The sequence below is a fragment of the Pongo abelii genome, chromosome 2 (genome assembly GCF_028885655.2).
Source record: "Pongo abelii isolate AG06213 chromosome 2, NHGRI_mPonAbe1-v2.0_pri, whole genome shotgun sequence".
Lineage (NCBI taxonomy): Eukaryota > Metazoa > Chordata > Mammalia > Primates > Hominidae > Pongo > Pongo abelii.
Window position 1 is genome coordinate 113,639,259 of NC_085928.1, and position 22,197 is coordinate 113,661,455.

Here is a 22,197-nt window from a genome sequence, read left to right on the forward strand (position 1 = left end):
GCCATGTCAGTTTCTTCATCATTTCCCACTTCCAATCTCTCCTCCTTCCATCTAGACTCTGTTCAAGAGGCTAGAACCTCTGTAGCTCCTAGCCTGATCATAAAACACTAGTGTCATCACACCTCTTCTAAAATTCCCCAGCTGAAAATCTGTCTGCCACTTAACTCTGTCTATGGTTTGGCCCACTGTGCCTTCATCACTGTTTCCCACCACCTTCCAACCCCATCCATCCTCTCCTCCATTGCTGTTCTCTACAGCGGTTCCTGTTCATGTCCATTGGTGTCTTTGCACCATCATTAGCCCAGGCCTTTGGGGCCTGGATGCACAGTTCTAACAGGTCTTTTAGCTAGTTTCCACTTCTGTAAAATAAGAAACATTATTTAGCTTGTGGATGGATACCTAAGTGAAAAACTGTATTTGTCTTGTAATTCTGTGCCTAGCACAGAATTTTTCACATGGGATGTTCAATTAGTCTTTAGTCTTCCCATATCTCTCATCACATTTTCTCCCACAGGAAGCACTGCTCTCTCCCCTTGGAGTGAACTTTAGGTGTCTATGCTAGCTATGCCTCTGCAGAACTTCCTGAACTGCTCCAGCACCAGTTCTATTTTCTTATCCCCCATCTGACACACAAGGCCTCTAACAAATTAGCAAGCAATGCTGCTTTAACGTATGTTCTAACTGTCACTACATGTGTGCCTTCTACCCACCCTGCAGTGTTATGCCATTCATCAATGGTGCAGGTCCCTCCTTGCCTGGTATGACTGTCTCAAATGTTAGAACCTGTTCTTGATCTGAACTAAACCAGCTCAAATTGATGTCTTGACCTGGAACAATCATTAATACCATACCCCACCCCCCACCCCGTTATTCTCCCAAGGAAAGGAAAGAATTTGCACCCTCCTCTGAATTTGTGCAAATTTGGAATATCAAACTATGCTGGCTGAATACGGATTTCAAAACCATTTTCCTTTTATTTCAGATCCAGCCCTCAAAGTCTGGTTGAAAAGTTTGGCTGACATGGTTTGCTTTTCATGACAAAAGGGTGTCTTAGGAAAGGTTTGCCTATTGGGGAGAAAAGCTCTGAAAAGCCCAAGAGTTAAATTCTGCCTGTGTGGCCACAGCTCCTCCAATCGTATATTCCATTATCTTCCTCTGCCCTTGAACAGTTGATAATATGGGGGGTGGGGAAGAGAGGAAGAGAATACAAGCCACCTTTTTAAAGTCAGCCTGCTTTGGCTCCGAGAACTGAAGACTATGAAGATCAGAGCAAGTCCATATTCCAAGTCTTCAATGGACCATGTCCTTTGAACATGAAAGCCCTAAGTTAGGCTCCCCAAGGCATGGAATCACTTAAGTGATGGTCACCCCGGGCCTAGGTCCAGCTGAGAATAAAGCCAAAGATTTCAAGGCTAAAATCTTTATGAGAATGGGACATTTAACTACACCATATATTTCCAAAAATATACTGAAGACCGGAAGTGGGAGGAGACCCAGTGGCTTTGGCCTTCCTCCAGATGCCATCCAGGGCCACGTCTAGAGAGCTCTGCTTTCCCATCCTGGTTATCTACTGTAGGACGATCTGAGCAATGTCACTTCAATAAAAAAGGGCTCCATCCCTTAGATTTTTCTGTCACTATTTCTCAATTTAAAAAAAGACTGTGTTATGGAAGCAAATGTTTTAGAAATATTTATGTATCAACTCAGCTGCCTTTTGTCTCCTTTGCTTTATGTCTAGATGAAATAGGTTCCGGGTGCAGTGCATAGAAGAACAGGATCCATCTGCTTTCTCATCTGCTGTAGTCCTCTAGTCTCTATGACTGGAGACACTCTCACTAGTCCCTCCAACTCTTTCTGGATCCTAAGGTAGTTAATGGGGTTCTAGGCCAGGCATTCTATTCTACCCACACAAGACTTGTGTTGGTCTTGTATTGCACGCTTTGTACCAGGGGCATCATCCCGTTGGGGTTTTTTGCTTGATTTATTTTTGTTTTTTGGAAGCAAGCTGCTGTTTTACACTCTACTTCCAGCAGGCTGGTTTTGGTTTTCTTTCTGCACCTGCCTTAGTTCCTACAGGAACTTTTTTGCTCTTACCGATTCTATGTCACCTCCCTGACACTCCCTGTCTTTCCCTCTCTCTCCCATTCTGCCTCCTGCCAAGACATCTTGCTATTAATTCACCTCTACCAGGATACTCTGTCCTTCTACCTACTGTCCAGATGACATGTTACATCCTTCCAGACCTTTCTGGGTCACTTGCAGCCTTGTGATATATTTTCAGTGCCTGAGAGGCCTCAACAGTCTGCCCTGCCAGACGCTGGTATCTGGCTATATAAGAGGCTATGATTAAGCATCAAGGAATCAGCCACAGCTTGGTGCATAGCTTGGTGCCCTGCATGGAGAACTGAAAATATGGGCCTAGAACTTTGGCTACTTTTTACTGAAGTTATAGTCCTGCATTTATTGGAAATACAATGGTTATAGAGGACCTGGGTTTTCATCTTAGCCCTACCTTTTATCTACTTTGTCACTCTGGCCAAATCCTTTCCCTTGATGGGACTCATTTTGCTTATCTGTGAAATGAGTGTTGAAGGAAGAAAATCCTTAAACATGATTCCAACTCCAAAGTGCTTTGACTCCTATCCACTTTGATCTGAGACAGTTCTGCTTTCAGAGATGCATGAAAACCTTGTGAAACTCCTCAGTTTAGGTGGACAGAGCTGATCATTCTCTACTTGGTCTTTGTCTATAAACTTTGTCACTTAACTAGGATAATCCTTCCCCAATGACATTTTACTTTATATTGCTTTAATTAGCATCTCATTAAACCAATTCAGCATGTACCTATTTTGTATTGATGTCAAGGTAGAATGACTTTGAGAATGAGTTGAGAAACTGGAACACAAGTACCTCCCTCCTTCTGGAGATGAAACCACCAAAACTGTCATCTGGGAACCACCCCAAAGTGGCTAGGGCCCCCAGATGCTCCTACCCTATTCTGCCTTTCATAGACCTGGGGCTGGGAATTCTATAAGCTTTCCTAGATGTGCATTTCCTCTTCTTCCTCTTTTTTTTTTTTTTTTTTTTGACATGGAGTCTCTCTCTGTCGCCCAGGCTGGAGTGCAGTAGTGTGATCTTGGTTCACCGCAACCTCCACCTCTCAGGTTCAAGCGATTCTCTTGCCTCAGCCTCCCAAGTAGCTGGGATTACAGGCGTCCACCACCATGCTGGGCTAAGTTTTGGGATTTTTAGTAGAGTCGAGGTTTCACCATGTTGGCCAGGCTGGTTTCAAACTCCTGACCTCAAGTGATCCACCTGCCTTGTCCTCTCAAAGTGCTGGGATTACAGACATGAGCCACCACACCTGGCTGCATTTGCTCTTCTTACAGAGGAAGAAAATAAAATCAACCTATACCTTGGGAAGGATCATAAGGACAAGGGTCCTTAAAAGAGTAACTCCGAGCTGACGCAATCAAGGCAGGCTCCTCTCCACGTTTGCCTTGAGAATTCTCCTTGCAGTATGGCTGGGCCAAATAATAGCATCTCATATTTCTATAGTGATTAAAAATCCACATTATTTTTGCTACCTTATTTGATCCCCAAAATAACCCTGTGAGACAGTCAAGGCAAATATCTAGCTGTCTACCTGGTGAGCTAGCTATTCTTATTCCCATTTTTTAGATGAGAAAACTGAGTCTCAGGAAGATTGCATGACTTGCCAAAGTCATTTTCCAACCCAGAAATCCCATATCTGAGTCTTTTCTCTTCCATACTTTACCATTTTTATCTGAGAGTGTGTGCCTCCCTGTTCAGCCACGAGCCTGAGCCTTGCTCTGCAGTGATGAGCAAAGAACCTTTTCAGACAGATTCACAGATCATTTTAATGCAGCTGTGGAGAGGACAATAAACATGATCTTATAGCTCAGTGTGCAGAGGAGCAAGCAAGATTTAATATTATATATGGTCATGGAGCCCGGAGCCCCAGATCCAATCCTCCTGGTGGTGTGACAGATGACTTCATAGCTCCAAAAATATTGTTAGTCAGTTTCTCATAAGCTCCAGTTGTCTAAAGCTTTTGGAAGCATTTATGAGATGGGGAGAGGGGTGGCAGGAGTGGTGCTTGTTGCTGCTTTGCTTTAAACAAAATTACAATATGAGGCTCTTAATTTGCCTACTTCTCCAGCAGCTCTACCAGCAGATATGCGTGGGTTTATAAGGTCTTTATTTCCTCCCCTCTGCTTTTTAATAGGAGAGTCATTCTTGGGGTAAACCAGATGCAGCAATTACTTGGCAACAAAAGAAGGGACCAGCCATGTGTCTAATTACTAAGGCAACCCCACATGTGTGTCTGCTTCCCTCTTATTATGTAAATAGGCAGATAGTCCTATGTGTGGAGAGCAAAACCCACATAAGCTCATAGATTCATCCATGCATTGCCCTCCAAGAATGACCCTAGAAGGGCTCCCCACATGGGCACAGCAGGGCTGAGCCTTTGAGAGTGGGAAGGAAAGGCTTGCCCTTCCCAGCATGGCAGTCTGCTAATGGGGAAAGACTGTCTGGTCTTACAATGTTAGAGGTGGGAAGGCCCCTCCAGACTCCCTGCTGCAGCCTCCTAGTTGGATCTAGCTACAAGGAGGAGTAGGGGACCCTCACAGCATGTGGGTGGCTGGTCACGCTTCCTCTCCCAAGGCAATCCCAGAGGGAACAGTCATAGTCAGTAACCACAGACTTCCAGAGCCTCAGCACCTGCTGTGGGCCTGGGTAAGGGGGAGCATTCCAAAGATGCCTGCATCCCTTGTGTGCTAGGGATGAAGGCAGAAGGAAACAGAATGCAGGAACAGACTGGGCAGACTTCACGTGTCTCTAGTGCGGCCTACAGGGAACACAGACAATGCTCAGCTGGTCCTGCAGCCTCTATTCTGATAGAGAAGACAGAACCAGTGAGTGAGCTAGAGAGAGAGAGAGAGCTATCCAGACTGACTCCTAAGTAACTAGGAAATCCAAAGGAAGCTAGAACAGTGCATGGCTTGCTGATAAAGGTCCACACCGTGAGGCTTATCAGCTGTATTTGTGTGTGTGTATATGTGTGTGTGTCTGTGTGTTTTCACAAAGATAGACATACTGTCCCAGGATTCAGCTACTGAGCTAGGGTTCCTCTAAGTGGACAGAAACTACAAGGCTGCAGAAGTTCTTGTGGACTCTAGAATCTTTGCTAATGTACCTTGGAGCCATAGAACATGCAGGGCAATTTTTAGAGATTGATTTAACTTCCCAAGACATTTTAAAATTCCTTAGAGACTCCCTATAGCAACTAGCAGTGTCTGCTGTAGGTGTTTGATGCAGAGGAATGAACTGGGTATCATTCTGTGTGAGCATGAGGACCCTGTTGTGAGGATTAGCCCCATCAACTGATGTCAAGACCTTCCACGGAGCAGCAACCCTCCCAATGCTTGGTTACCTCAGAAGGCTGCAGTCAAGAGTTCTTTCTGTTTGACTTCGCTTTCCCACACAGGTTTGCATTTTAATTAGTTCCCATTGTTGTTGCTTTTCCTGTTTTTACCCCCAGGTTGGCTTTTTGTTATGGCAAAATTAGTACATTGAGAAATAAAGCTTAAAACCTGAAAACTTCCTTACCTCCAACAGTAAAAATCTCAAGTCTCAATCTTATACAACTAGTATAAGCCTAGGTCTTTGGTTTGGTTAATTCAGAAAGACTGCAGACTTCAGAGAGGGATAGACTTGAGGTCAAATCCCATCTTTGCTATTTACTTCTAGGTTACTTTGGGCAAGTTCCTTAACTTCTCTGTGTCTCAGTTTTCTCATCTATTAAGCAGAGATAATTATGCTGCCCTTATTAGGTTGCCTAAGGATTAATCAGTCAGTCATGTACAGATAGCAGCACATGGCAGCTATTCGACAAATGCCACTTCCTTTCCCAGCTGTCCTCTTGTCCTCTTGTTCCTGTCAGCAGCTGTCATTCCCAGACATGGTTCACACGGCCACCATCTATCTTTGTAAAAAGACTGACATAGGGGCTTCTTTAGGGAACCATGAATGAAAGGGATAGTCAGGAGCCATTAGCATCTGTTAATCCAAGAATTCTAACATATTTCCTTTGAACAAAGGATACCACTATTATAGACCATGCACATGGGAGTCCTGATTCTCTGTGGAGAGGCATGAGCGTATTTTGGTTAAGTGAGAAGACTGAAATCAGGCAGCCTGGGATCATGTGTCAGCTCAGCCATTTACTAGCAGTGTGACATCCTGCAGGTCGTGTAATTCGTAAAACCTCAGTGTCCTCATTTGTGAAATGTGGGGAGTAGTTCATACCTAACAGGGTTGATTGTTATATTTATTAATTTAAATAATACTTGTTAAGCACTGTTTCAGTTATCTGCTACTATACAACAAATCATTCTGAAACTTAGTGACTTAAAACAACAGTTGTGATTTCTCACAATTCTGCCATCTAGGCTGGGCTCGGCTGGGTGGTTCCTTCTCCTCTGTGTGGTGGCTGTTGGGGCTGAAACATCTAAGATGGTGCACTCTCTCTCTCTCTCTCTCTCTCTCTCTCTCTCTGTGTGTGTGTGTGTGTGTGTGTCTGTGACCTCTCCATTTGGTAATTGGGCTTTCTTTTTTTTCTTGTTCATGTTTACTGAGACAGAGTTTTGCTGTGTCACCTAGGCTGGAGTACAGTGGTATGATCATGGCTCACTGCAGCCTCCACCTCCTGGGCTCAAGCAATCCTCCCACTTCAGCCCCAAAAGTAGCTGGAACTACAAGTGCACACCACATCTGGCTAATTTTTTTATTTTTATTTTTTATGGAGATAGAGTCTCACTGTGTTGCCTGCCTGGGCTGGTCTTGAATTCCTGGCTCAAGCAATCCTCCTGTCTTGGCCTCCCAGAGTGCTGGGATTACAGGCACGAGTCACCGCACCCAGCCTTAACTGGACTTTCATACAACATGGTAGTATCAGAGTATTTGGTCACCCTACTTGGCAGCTGGCACCCAAGAGAGAGGAAGCAGAAACTGCCAGCTTTCCTAAAGGTTAGACCTAGAACCAGCACAGTGTCATTTCCACCAATGTTTATTGGTCAAAGAAACTCAAAGGGCCAGCCTAGATTCAAGGGAAGGAGAAATAAGCTTCATCTTTTCAAATGAGGAAGCATGTGCATCCAGGAGGGGAAGGAATTGATGGTGGCCATGTTTGGAGAAGGGTTACCATAAGCACTTAGTCTGGTGCCTAACTAAGGACTAAGTAGGACTAAGTAGGAGTTGTTTAAAAAAATGCTTGGTAGAGATCAGATTGAGATCTCTAGACACATTAGGATAGGAAATAAAACATGGACTTTCCACTCAAAATTTCAGGAGATCTTGGGTCCTTGAGACTGATGAACCAGAAATAATTCCTAGCAAGCATTCCCAACAGAAGCACCAAGAATGCCACATTCATCCTCATCCATTAAATCTATGCCTTATGTAAATGCAAAAGCTTATGTAAATGGCCTCTCAGAGTGTTGTAAGCAGTGCAGAGGTCCTGCTTTCTATGGAGGTTAATGCAAATAAATGCAATGAAACCTAGAAACAGGTGGTTCTTGCAATGCAGAGCAGAACGTGGAACCCATTTTACAGGAGCCTGTTGGCCAGAGTTGAGTCAGAGTAACTACCAGAAAACCATTTGGGTGAGAGATTTCTACTACAATAAGGAATGATTTTGTGTGTCTATCACTCTGTCAGGCATGAGACAGTGATGGATGTGGAAGAGGATATTGCTGCAGCTAGCCGGAGGTGGAGAGAACACAGATATTTTCATTCATTGGACCTCAGTGCAGCCAGGGCTTCACAAATGCCAGGACCAATCTGCTCTCATAAAAGAATCAGTTGTTTTTCCCCCACATTCCCAGATCGGCAAAATTGTATAATGTTCTTCTGAAATAAGAATGGAATAAAGGATAAAGCAAGGCAAGGAGTGGTTGGTGTGTATGCTCCGAGCCCAAAGATGATGATCAAGAAAAATTTCATTAAAATGTTTGAGAAAACAGACATATCTGCTGGACTAAATTTCCAGCTTTTGCTCTCACAGCTTATACCAGTATATTTAATTACAGGAAGAAATAAAGCATCCCAATGATATAAAATCCTGCCTTTTGAGGTTACAAAATATTCAGTTTAGAGAGTTAAGGAAAAAGATTTTATCTGTTACATGCTCTGTATTTGGACTCTGGACAGATTTAAATGTGTTTTGGGCACACTGCTTGTGATCACAGTAAAATTGTGAAGCAATCAACTTTTTCTTAGGCCTATTCTCTGCCTTTATTCACCAATTTTACCTTTGATTTGGCCTGCCTTTCACCCTGTCCTTGAGTGCCAGTGCTCTGGTGATTCAAGGCCCATAGCACAGCAATTTATACTAGAAGAAGAAGTTTGTTTTTTTTTTAATGCTGGTAAAAGAATTTCTTTTAGAGAGGAAATTGTCTTTGTTTAGAGAAATACCTTGATAAGTTGCTGGAGGGTAGAAGGGAGCAGCGCCCTGAGGGCACGGTCTGAAAGGAGGCAGGGAAACAGAAAAGATGACTAAAGGGTTCTGCATGGGAAGCAAATAGCAGCTGGGAAATAGAAAACAGCAGAGAAAGAAAATAAACGCCTAGCCCCTTAGCCAGGAGCTGACACCTAAGATGGTAGAAATCACCCAGTGACTTTTTTTCAACAGTAGTAATTACTGTAACAGCAGGTTCCCAAACTTTCTTGGTTCACAGCTCCCTTGGTGCCTCTGGCATTTTTTCATAGTGTCCCCTGGCACAAGAAAGAACAGTTCCTTTATTAAGTAGCAAACCCAACAAGCTTAATATGTCCTAACAACTTAATTGTAGTTTGAAATAAAAATGTAAATTTAAATAAAAATAATGTTATTTTATTGTTAAATAACTACAATGATTGATTAATCAGACGGGTGTACCTTGGATGTGCACACCTCTCAAACTTTGGACTAAGATTGGACGCCCCCCACCCTCATTTCCTGTTCCATGTTGATTTTCACTCAGTGCTTGCTTTTTATCTCAGTAACCCTGAACATCCAGATTCACAAAGATATCATTGAAAGGATGTGGCGCAATCTACTGTTGAAACAGTGAACTACTTTGAGCTAATAACTTCTGCTGCAGTACCTGAGAGATACTGAATATCGCTTTGTTTACCTTGAAAATGTAAAATACCTCATAGAATTTCTTTTCTTTGTATTTTTTTTTTTTTTCGGAGACAAAGTCTGGCTCTGTTGCCCAGGCTAGAGTGCAGTGGTGCGATCTCAGCTTACTGTAACCTACACCTCCTGGGCTCAAGCCATCCTCCTACCTCATGCTCCCCAGTAGCTAGGGCTACAGGTGTGTGCTACCACACCCGGCTAATTTTTGCATCTTTCGGAGACGGGGCTCCGCCATGTTGCCCAGGATCGTCTCAAGCTCCTCAGCAGATTGCTTGAGCTCAGGAGTTCGAGGCCAGCCTGGGCAACATGGCGAAAAGCACAAAGTGCTGGGATTTAAAAAGGCGTGAGCCACCATGCCCAGCCCCCTCATAGCATTTCCATAAGTTGGCTACAGCATCTCAAGGTGTCTCCGCACACAGTTTGGGAAACGTAGTGTTGTAGTATTTACTTGTAAGTCGCCGATGTTGACTGCCACGTCAAGTTCTTCTGTCTTTCCTAACTTTCAGCATGTTCTTATAAACCTGAAACAATCTTCTGTGAGTCTAAAAGTGGATGAGTGTCAGAGATGGTTCAAGGAGGCAGGCTGGGAACAACATACATGGGTGGGAAGAGAAGCCCAGAACATAACTAGTTCAGCAGAGACAGGTGCTCGGTGTGAGTGACCCTCTGGACATAACTTCCAGAGTCCTGGTAGAATATCGGGGCAGCATTTCACTTTCTACAGGATTCAGAATGGAATTTGAGCCAATCTTCAGACGCAATGACTCCAGTTAGCATTGTTTAAAAGAAGTGAACACCTATTATCTTAGTTGTTGGCAAGGTTTGTAGAAAATTTAATGTAAATTACCATCATTGCTAAGCCTAAAATTAGAGATGTGAGTCATGGGGACCAAAAAAAGAATCCTTCTACAGGATATATATATATGTATTTTGAGATGGAGTCTCGCTCTTGTCGCCCAGGCTGGAGTGCATTGGCATAATCTCAGCTCACTGCAACCTTCGCCTCCTGGATTCAAGCAGTTCTCCTGATTCTGCCTCCTGAGTAGCTGGGGTTACAGCCATGCACAATCATGCCCAGCTAGTTTTTGTATTTTTGGTAGAGACCAGGTTTCACCACGTTGACCAGGCTGGTCTTGAACTCTTGACCTCAAGTAATCCACCTGCCTTGGCCTCCCAAAGTGCGGGGATTACAGGTATGAGCCACGGCACCTGGCCTATAGAATATATTTTGATGACAGAGGTCAAGGTGGAAGCCAGTTTTGACAGCTGTCATTTTACATTAATAGAGCAATAGTGCCACACTTAACTAGCAATCTGCCCTTCTTTTGCCGAATCCATTACTGTGCCTCACTTTCCTTGTCCTGTGTGAACCATCGTGAAAATGTTGTCCTGTGAAAGACAATGTCCATATTTAGTGACCCTCTGTGTTCATACTCCCAATTCCCAGGTCAAGGTCAGGTCCAGGTCAGTAGCAGGAACTGGCAAATTTTTTTTTATGAAGAGCCAGACAGTAAATATTTTAGGCTTTGCAGACAGTACCATCTCTGCCACAATTGCTCAGCTCTGCTGTTGTAGCATGAAAGCAGCCACAGACAATACGTAAAGGAATGAGCATAGCTGTTTTCTAATAAAACTTGATTTGTAAAAATAGACAGTGGGCCATATTTTGCCTATGGGCTGTAATTAGCAAACTTCTGATCCAGGAAGTGACAATTTGTGATAGAATGCATATGATATAGTTCAGTAGCCACTGTAATAAAATACATAGCTGTAATGAGTTTGGCAAACTCACAGTTAAGGGCACAGTCTTCCAACACAACTACCACATCTGCTCAAAATTCAGATACCAGCTGGAAGTTTAGAGAGCTTCAGGGCCACCCTCACTTCTGACCAACTAGCTATAAATTCAAGGGTCCCTACCCACAGACTTTCTCAGGCATGACCATTTGCTAGAACTACTCACAGAACTTAGGAAAGAGCTATGTTTCCAATTACGGTTTTATTATAACAAAAGGATACAAGTCAGAACAAGCCAAAGAAAGAGATACATAGGGCCAAGATCTGGGAGGGTCCCAAACAGAAAACTGTCAGTCATCTCCTGTGGAGTCCTTGATAATGTTACCTCCTCCCAGCTACAATTAGTAATAATACTCAAGGGTACTGCCAACTGGGGAAGCTGAACCGAGTTCCATTGTCCAGTGTTTTTATTGGGGCTTGATCACATACTGCCCATGTTAGCTGATCTTTAGTCCCTCTGCCTCTCCTGTAGATTGGGGCTAAAAGTTTTAGTTTCCGGTTCTTAAACTGAAACTGGGAAAAGATCAGAACTGATATGGCATGGGCCAAAGTCCCAATCATATTGCATTATTAGGCTGTCCAGTGGCTAAAAACCCTTGGCAAACAAAAATACTTCTACCAAACAAGACATTCAAGGGACCTAGAGATCAGCTTCTAGCAGCTGAGGACAAAGAACAGAACTTGCTTTGGGTAAAGTTAATTCTTCACTACACAATAATATATAACAGCTTCAAAATTCTCTAATTTTATGGTTTCCATTTATTTATCAGTTTCTTCATTCATTTCTTTATTAGAGCAACATTTTTACCATTCTAACAGTTTCCTAAATGGTCTCCCAGCTTCCACCCTTTCCCTTGTTTAGAGCAATCCCCTGTAAACCTAAGTTAGATTTTGTCACCCCTCAGCTAAGGACTCTCCAATGGCTCCCATCTCAGACAAAAAGCCAGAGTCCTTACAATGTTGTACAGGGCCCTTCATGACCTGGCTCCCATCACCTGACTACCCTCATCTCCCTCTCCCCTCCTCTCACTCCTCTCCAATCCTATCAGCTTCCTTGCCATTCTTCACACATATGAGGCCAAGGCCTCTCCTTTGCATTGTCTGTTCTCTCTGCCTGGAATGTAAGTATCCTCCAGATAGCCATGTGGCCATCCCCTCCTTCCTTCAAATCTTCACTGAAATGTTACTTTCACAATGAGGCCTATCCTAACCACTCCATTAAAATTGAGACCTCCCTGAGCCCCCTGCCCTCAGCACCCCGGTCCTACTCTCTATTTTTCAAATATTTTTAAATTGTGGCAAAAAGTGCTTAATATAAAATGTACCATCTTAAACCATTTCTAAGTGTACAGTTCAGTAGTGTTAAGTAACTCACATTGTTTTAACTAATATTCAGAACTTTTTCATTTTGCAAAACTGAAACTCTGTGCCTATTAAAAAACAACTCCCCTTTTCCTCCCCTTCCAGCCCCTGACAACCATCATTCTACTTTCCGTTTCTGTGAATTTGACTACTCCAGGTATTTTATGAGTGGAATCATATAGTACTCATTCTTTTGTGTCTGGCTTATTCCACTTAGTATATTTTTCTCAAGGTTTATCCATGTTGTAGTGTGTGTCAGAATTTCCTTCCTTTTTAAGGCTGAATAATATCCCACTGTACTATGGTCTGAATGTTGGTGTCCCCCCAAAATGCATATGTTGAAACCTAGTATCCAGTGTGAGAGTATTAAGAGATGGGTCCTTTGGAGAAGTGATTAAATCATGAAGGCTCCACCCTCATGAATGGGATTTGTGTCCTTATAAATAAGAGAGGTTGAAGGGAGTTGACTTGCCCTTAGGCCATGTGAGGACACAGTCAGAAGGCCAGATCTATGAAGCAGAGTGAAACCTTACCAGACACTGAATCTTCTGGCACCTTGATTGTGGAATTTCCAGCCTTCAGAATTGTGAGCAATAAGTCTATGTTGTTTGTAAATTACTCAATCTAAAGTATTTTGTTATAGTAGCCTGAACTAAGACAGAAATTGGTACTGAGAAGTGGGGTGCTATTATAACAAACAGCTAAAAATGTAAAAATGTAGAAATGGCTTTGGAACTGGGTAATGGGTAGAGACTGAGAGTTTGGCGGTGCATGCTGAAAAAAGCCTACACTGCTGTGAACAGAGCATAAGGGTGATTAGTGTGAGGGCTCAAAAAAAGAAGAGAGCCATAGAGAATGCCTCAATCTTCTTAGAGATTACCTAAGAGATCATGATTAGAATATTGGTAGAAATATGGATGATAAAAACCGTTCTCATGAAGTCTCAGGCAGAAATTGAAACATATTATTAAAAACTGGAGGAAAAGTGATCCTTGTTATAAAGGATCAGTGATCACTTGGCTAAATTGTATTCATGTCCTAGTGTTTTGTGGAAGGCAGAGCTTGTGAGTGCAGAAATAGAATAGTTGGTGGAAGAAATAAGTAAAGTGTTGGGGGTGTGGCATGGCTGCTCTTGACTACTTATAGTAAAATGGAAGAAGAAACAAAAAAAAATTAAAGATGGAATTAATAATCAAAAGAGAAGCAAAAAAAGATTTTCGAAAATTCTCAGCCTGGCTATATTGTAAAGAATGGAAAGGCATGTTTGGGAGATACCACCAAGGGCATGGCCGAGTGACCATTTGATAAAGAGATTAATGTGGGTGGGCAGAAGCCTAGTGCTATTCTTTATGACAATGCAAGAATGACCTCAAAGGCATTTTGGAGATCTTTGAGGGGTGCCCTACCCATCACAGGCCCAGAATATCAGGGCCTTGAGAGCAGAATGATTTTAAGGCTCCACTCCCCTGACTACAGTGCAGCACTCCTTGGCCACTCCACTTGTGACTCAAGCAGGTGCAGCTTGTCCAGTCCTTCCAGAAAGCACAGGTGGTAAACCTTGGCAGCATCTATGAGGTTCCATCTCCACCAGGGTGTGGGGGTGGATGAGCTGTGAAGGGATGGCTACCCTCACCTAGATTTGGAAGGATGCCCCAAAGAGCCTCAAGGCCCAGGAAGAGAACCACAGCAAGGGTGGGACCACTATAATGAGCCCCAACTAGGGCAATACCCAGTGGAACCCTGAGGGTGCGACCACCTCAGAAAGTCCCCACTAAGACAATGCCTGGTGAAGCCATGGGGGTCAGGGCTATTCCCAATACCCCAGAGCTATAGAGCCCCCATTGTGCAACCCCAGCCTGGAAGAACTGCAGGTACAAAACTCCAATCTGTGAGAGCTGCCACACCCAGGAACCCATAGCAGCAGGGCCACCCAGAGCCTTGGGAGACCAAACCCCACCCGTGTGTTCAGAAAGTGGGACATGGAGTCAAAGAAGGTTATTATGGAACATTGAGATTTAATGTTTGCCCTGTTGAGTTTTAAATTTGGTTGGGACCTGTTATCCCCCCATTCTTTCCTGTTTCTCCTTTTTAGGATGGAAATGCCTGCCCTATGTCTATCCCACCATTGTAGTTTAGAAGCACATAACTTGTTAGATTTCACGGACTCATAGTTGGAGTGGAATTTGCCTCAGGATAAATCACACCTTTGAGTCTTATTTGATTTAGATGATATTTGAGTGAGACTGTGAACTTTAGACTTTTGCACTGATGTTGAAACAAAGACTTTTGGGGTTATTGGAATGGGATAAATGTATTTTGCATGTGAGAAGGACAAACTCAGGGGGCCAGAATGCTTTCATGTGCTTGTTGGTATTTCCCCCAAAATGTATATGTTGAAATCTAATATCCAATATGATAGTATTAAGAAGTGGAGCCTTTTGGAAAATGATTCTCATGAGGGCCCTGCCCTCATGGACAGGATTAATACCCTTATAAAAGAGGTTGAAGGGAGCTGTCTGCCCTTCCATGATATGAGAACACAGTGTTTTCCCCTTCCGGCATGTGAGGACATAGCTGAAAGGCACCCCTTTTGAAGCAGAGAGCAAATCTTCGCTAGGCACTGAATGTATTGGCAGCTTGATCTTGAAATTCTCAGCCTCCAGACCTAAGAGCAATAAATTTGTTGTTTATAAATAACCCAGCCTAAGGAATTTTGTTATAGCAACAGGAACAGACTAAGACACATTGTACACATATATGTGTCTATCTATCTACACATCTATCTACTCACATATTGTTTACCCATTTATCCATCAATGAACACTTAGGTTGCTTTCATCTCTTAGCTGTTGTGAATAATGTTACAATGAACATGAGTGTGTAGTCACCTCTACTTTTTTCATGGCATTTATCACTTTATAACATATTATGTAATTTACTTATTTATCATGTATATTGTTTAGTATCTATTTCACCTCACTAGAATGGAAGCTCCGTGAGGGATTTTTGACTTGTTTGTTCCCTGATGTATTCCAAGCATAACAGGGTCTGACATGCAATAGATAGTCACTAAATAGTGCTATTAAGTAAATTAGTAACAAGCTTTTATCATATACTAGGTCCTCTGCTAGACCTTGTGGAGGTACCAGCAAATAAAATACGGAATTTACAGCTTATTTATCTTTAACCCTTGGGATAATTAAAGAAAATTAATTGGCAGGCCCAAAATTGGAAAAACAAGCTTATTTGCAAGAATGCTGTTAGTTCCTCAGCTTACCTACTTTGCTTCATGTGGGTCCCTTGCTGGATTTCACAGGCTTACAGCTGGAGGGGAATCACTACCTGTGTTACATGTGTATCCTAATGACTAGAATAAGCTGTTTCTAGCTCCTCATTTAAAGTATACATGATGTGAAGAGATTTGAATAATTGAATTGTAATTAAATAATGATTCTATTTTTATGTTATCTCTTCTGGAATAATTCCACCCACCAATCTGGCTTAATGGACAAGTGTATTGCAGGATTCTTCCAATTCTTCGTTTAAGATTACCATCCACATGGAGAAAGGTTTCAAATGTTTTTCTCATCACACGTCTGTAGCATTACTCTCATTTCCAAAGTTTAGGTGATAGCCATTTTTAAAATCAGTAATTTTACTTGAACAAAATTCCAGTTTCCCTGAAATAACTAAGCACCCTCATAGGGTGTACTATACTGGGGGTTTACCTGTGGAGATCTCAGGAGCTCTGTTCCACTCTTTGGGAGTATGTAATCAATGCAGTGGATTCTCTTTTCTGCTTCTGCTTGGTCTGATATTAAAATTATTATTTTTACTCCCTCTTTTCAGCGAATAGAAAAGTTTCTTTGCTCATTTTTTCCTATTAAAAATGTAGTTCATGATTATTCCAGAAAATACAAATAACAGAAAAAAACAAAAAAGGACACTAATTATTCCAACTGCTATTAACAGCTTGGTGAATATAATTCTAGATCTGCACTCTCCAAATTAATAACCACTAGTCCCACATGACTATTAAGCACTTGAAATGTGGCTAGTCTGAATTTAGATGTGTTGTAAGAGGAAAATACACATCAGATTTTAAAGACTTAATATGGAAAAAGGATGTGAAATATCTCGTTAATAATTTTAGGATTGATTACATGTTGAAATTAAAATATTGTTAATATATAAGGTTAAATAAAACATATTATTTGTTATATTAGTTTCTTTTTATCTTTTTAATGTGGCTACTAGGAAACATAAAAATATATTTGTGGTTTGCATTATATTTCTGTTGGACAGTGTTGCTCAGAGGATAATTTTCTGTGTATCTCTGTATATAAATACATACTGTAAGAGAAGGATCATGGTACTTCTACTTCATGACTCCCATTCTTCACTCAATAATGTATTTCAGCAGAATTCCATGTCTTTGGACATATTTCTTTAAAATTATTTGTAATAGTCACAGCATTTCATTGTAAAAGTGGGCCATAATTTCTTCAATCAACATGCTTTTAGTAAACAATGGAATGTTCCCATTTTTCACTAAACAAACAGCATTATAATAAATATCCTTGAACCTACATTTTTGTCTATGTGACTATTTTATTACACTAAATTTCCAAACATGGAATTGCTAAATCAAAAAACACACATTTTTAAGGTTTTTGATACTTTATAGTTTTATAAGCTAAAAACTACCATGGCAGTCTAAAAAATGTGGTGCTAATTTAAACTCCATCAGTAGACCATACCCCAGTTCATTTCCTTATAGCTTTCTTTTATTGACTGTTATAATTTTAAAGAAAAATCTCATTGTTTTTATTTTCTTACTTCTGTTGTAAGATGGAAGGTTTTCATATTTTTATTTGTTTTTATTAGTACTTTGTAACTCATCTTTTATAAACTAACTGCTCATGTCTGTAGCCCACGTTTCTTTTGGAGAATTCATCTTTTGTTACTGATTTATAAGGATGTTTTTATAGATTAATTATATTAATCCCTGGCCACACATGTTTCATATTTTTTTTAGTTTATTTGCTTTTTAATCTTTTATGTTTCTTTTTGATGTTCAGAGGTTTTTAATCCCTACATAATTTTCTTTTAAGATAACTGCCCTTGAGCTTATGTTAAGGAATTCCTTTCATACTTTAAAAATTATATTGTTATTCAAGTATAATGTCTTCTAGTATGTTCTTGGTAAAACTTTTTACATTTATTCTCTTACACCATATGGAATCTATTTTTGTGTAGAAATTGCAAGGCTTATCTTTTCTAAATATTTAGCTAGATAACCCAACTCCATTTATCAACCATCTGTCCTTTCCTCATTGCTTTAAAGTCAACGAACGTGAAAGGATCAAGTATATACTAGGTCAACCCCATGGAAATTGGTAGAAGCAGAAAGAAAGAGGTATGTGTGTGTGTCTAGGATACAGGTGGGCAGGAATCACAGGGATCAGGGTAGGCTGATCAGCAAGAAGGCGATAGGGTGCCAGCCTTCTGTTGTGTCCCAGAAAAATGTGCAAATACATCCAGCTTTGCATGTAATTGCATGAGATTGACAGATCTCCTGAGTCTGTCCAGTGGAGTTATTGGGATACTGACTCAAACATGAAGGTCTCTAATCTGAAGAGTAGTGGAAAGCAAATTAAAGACCTAGAGAGGAAAGTCATACACCAGGTAAAGATAGGCACAAAGATGCTACTCTACTTTTTATGTAGTCACATTGGGATATTCAGCAGCCCCCAAACTCAGACTATACTGCTCAGTCTCAGCCCTCTCTTCCTACTGATGGATTGTCTAAACTGTGATTTTCTGCTGCAGTAGATATTGCTGGTTGCCTCTCGCGTACCCACTCTCCACCCTATCAGTGTCCACAGTCTTGTTTAGTTATCCACCCTCCCACTCCAGGAAGCTGACTCCACCCCATTCAGCACCAGGGGCAGACCCTGGTTGACTCAGAACAATTGGAACGTTATACCCTTTGAATCTAGTCATTGGTCCAGGACTGGAGATGTGATGTAAGCCATCCTGTCGATGAGAATTAAGGTCTCTTGCTTGAAACACTGGGGCGAAAGCATTGCCTCTCACCCACTGGACACAAAAGGGGAAACAAAGGCACCACCTGCTGCTGTCAACCGTCAACCAACCAGCCTTCGAACAAAGTCAGCACTGTGCAAGGGAGTGAGAATAGAAGAGAGGAAATTCCTCAGTGACATTGCTAAGCCACTGGATCTATCAACCCTGAAGGCCGTCCTAACTCAAGGCTTCTGTTACTTGAGTCAATAAATTTTTGAGTGATGTTTTCTGTTGTATGTAACCTAAGATTCCTAATTGATACATCCTGGCCTAGGGATTCCTGGCTTAAACACTACCGTCTCCATGACTTCCATAGTCAAGCCAGCTACAAGGGATCCCTCCCTCAGATGACCCTTGCTCTGAGCATATGTCATGTCAAAGTTCAGTCCTAGGAGAAGGATTCAAAATCAATGAACAACATGCCTACCTGGACATCTGATGGAGAGGCTGAACCTTTGGGCTGGACTCTTTTTTTCTTGACATTTCAGGGGACATTAAGTGGTCACCTGATCTGCTGGACCCCTTCAAGTGAAGGTCTCTGCTTTATCCATCTGGTCCACTCATAGGCAACCTGTGATAAAAATGAACATTTAAAAAGGTAGAGAAAGGCCAGGTGTGGTGGCTCATGCCTTTATTCCCAGCACTTTGGGAGGCTGAGGCAGGTTGATCACTTGAGCCCAGGAGTTCAAGACCAGCCTGGACTACATGGAGAGACCCCATATCTACACAAAAATACAAAAATTAGATAGGCATGGTGGCATGTGCCTGTAGTTCCCAGCTGCTCAGGAGGCTGATGCAAGAGGATTGCTTGAGGCTGGGAGGTTGAGGCTGCAGTGAGCTGTGATCAAGCCACTGCACCACGCCTGGGCTACAGAGTGAGACCCTATCTCATAAAATAAAATAACAAAATAGAGAAAACTCCAGCCACTTACTCATGGTAATTGCTATAGTTATTCCTTCATAAATATGACAGGATTACCAAGATTCACTAGCTGTTGAAGCAAACAAGTGAAACAAAGGAGATGGGCTGATATGATCAAATAGAACAAGTGACCCCAGGAAAGCAGAAATAACTTTTGGAGAAGAAGAAAACCTCAAAGAAATCTAATTGCCTCCCAGAAAAAGTTGAGTGGCTACTGCATCCATTTAAACAAGGGCACACGGCTATATAAAGGAGCAATAAGAGAATAAGAAATAGTTACAAAAGTTCGCAAATACCATTAGGAAAATTAAAAATATGATCACTACATTAAACATTGAATGCAGGGGCTATAATTTAAAATTTCCTGGGATGTTAAGCAAGAGAGGGATGGAGCAGAGGAGAGAGAAGGGGGATGAGAAAGCAATTCGTGGCAGGGCTGGAACTGGGAGAAAGGTCTAACCAGGAGGGGGAACATTCATTGAGTAAAAGTCTAGAAAGAGAAAACAGAAAATATAGGGGAGAAAATATCTTAAAAACAATAGAAGACATTTTCCAGAGCTAGAGAAAGACACAAGACTTCAGAGGTAGAAGGCCCAGAAATTATATATATTTTTTATGTTTATAATTTTATACATTATACTTTTATGTTTGTAATAACTACATGTATATGTATGTATGTATAATTGAGACTCTGTTTGCCCTACTAGCATGTAAGCTCTGAGAGTGCAGGGACCTTGACTATTTTTTTTAATTGCTGTGTCCCTACTGCCTAGGATCTGACCCAAATAAATAAAATAAAAATAAAAATATAACTAATCTAAATCAAAAAGAATAAAAGAGGGTGAAAGGGATAGTATAAATGACCTAAAATGCTTGCTTTTCAAAGGAGAGCATCAATAGATATTTCTTGATGTTGACAAATCAAGAAAAAATACTATAGGACTTCCAGATCAAGATGATAGATGGAGCACATGGGTATATTTTTACTCTGCCTTGAAATCCCAACAAAACAACAGTAAAGGGGCTTTTTACAAGACAAAAAAAAAAAAAAAAAAAAAAACCCATAGGAACAAAAGGAAAGAGTAAAGTGTAATATCAGAAAAATTTTGGAAGTTGGAAAGGAAATGGATTGGGACTAACTCTCAACTGACCTGGGACAGCTGAATCCCAGGCTGGTAGTAGAGAAAGTTCTAAGACAGCTTCACTGACAGGGATGGGGTACAAAGGGTGCGTGGTTTGATGAGGGCAGAGGTGAGGTAAAAGAGGTCTGGGCTGTCATCTTCTGAAAAAAATCAGCAGATACTGAAAAGTTGAGAAGCAAAAACAGAAAAAAGAATTCTTAGTAATATGGAGGTAACTACCAAAAGAATCAGCCAGAAGAATTGAAAGTATTTGCCTCTGAGGGGAACAAAATGAGAAGGAAGCGTCTGTTGTTTGTAACAAACTTTATTGAAGAATTTGACTCTGTAAGTTAAGTTTACTCATATAACTATAATATTTTCTCAAATTGTTGAGTAACAGTAAAAAAGTTATACACCACTAGCTAAAAACATAGTTAAAAGTACGATCCTTTGGAGAGTAAGATTATGAGGAAGGGGGCTAGATGAAGTGCACACGTATTTCCATACCCTTAAGTACTGTTCCAACTTTTATCTCCATGCATGTTCAGCAAATATCTATATTTACCTAGAGACATATATTGGTTGCAAAAATGGTCATAATAATTGTCTTCCCTGTATCCCTGCCCTTGTGTGGTATCCTCACGTTGTCTCCAGCCTTGGTCACTTGACTTGCTATGGTCAGTGGGACGATAGCAAATGTGATACAAGTAGATGCTTTAAAATTGCTTATGTATTGGAACTTGCCCTCTTTTGCTGCTGGGACCCCTGATTACCGCTACCATGTAAAAAAGCCTGGGCTAACCTGCTAGAGGGTGAGAGACCAAATGGAGCAGATATCAATTGTTTCAGCTGAGGCCATCATAGACCAGCCAGTCCCCAGTAATCTGGCAGCCAACCATGGATGTGTGAGCCCAGCAAGACCAGCAGAAGAGCCACCCAGCTGAGGACAGCTTCAACTCCCTAGTCACAGAATCATGAGCTAAATAAAGGTGTATATTAAACTTCTGAGGACAAGTAATTATGTATCAAGTACTAGCTGATAGAGATACATGCATATATAGAAGTAGAAAATAAAATGGAAACAAAGATATATAATAGAATTTTTGGATCCCAACTCAAATTTATAAGATCATGCCAGAGAGTGAATCCTGAGAATTTATATTTGAAAATTTTCACAATGATTCTAATACAACCTGGACAAACATTTGAGAACCATTGGTATAGAACAAAGACTAAAGAGTCTGGAGATCTGGGTTCCAAACCAACTTCTTCTCCTTACTAATAGTGTAATCTTGGGCAAGCTATTTAACTACTCTGAGCTTCAATTCTTTTTCCCAGTAAAATAGACGAAAGTTTTTATGAGGATTAAATGGTCTTGTACATAAAAAGTGTCCAGCATTGTACACAAAATTTCTTCCCCTTCCTCCCCCACGAACCCTGATGGACCCTCACAGAAGCAGCCAATTTAATGTATAATTCCAGAAAGCCTGTGGAGTAGTATAATATGAGATTTTTCTTGTCCTTTCTATTTTAATAAAGCACAGAAGAGAGAGAAAGATTGGTGGAAAACAACCCTCAGAAGGGTTTTATTTCCCTCATTTGTCAGCATGACTTTAATAAAAATGTGATAGTGTGAAATGAGAAACTTCCAGGGAAGAATGGAACAGCCCATAAGGAGAAAACAGGGTTTTTATCAGACTCAT

The 22,197-nt window shown here is 41.3% G+C and overlaps 1 long non-coding RNA gene across 1 annotated transcript in view; it reads right to left on the reverse strand.

Annotated features, from left to right (window-relative positions):
• Nucleotides 1-19,013, reverse strand: part of LOC129058587 (uncharacterized) — a 40,626-nt gene extending 21,613 nt beyond the window's left edge. The window contains exon 1 of the long non-coding RNA XR_008523781.2: nucleotides 18,879-19,013. This is a non-coding gene — a long non-coding RNA (uncharacterized LOC129058587). The remainder of the gene's footprint in view (nucleotides 1-18,878) is intronic.
• Between the last annotated feature and the right edge of the window lie 3,184 nt (nucleotides 19,014-22,197).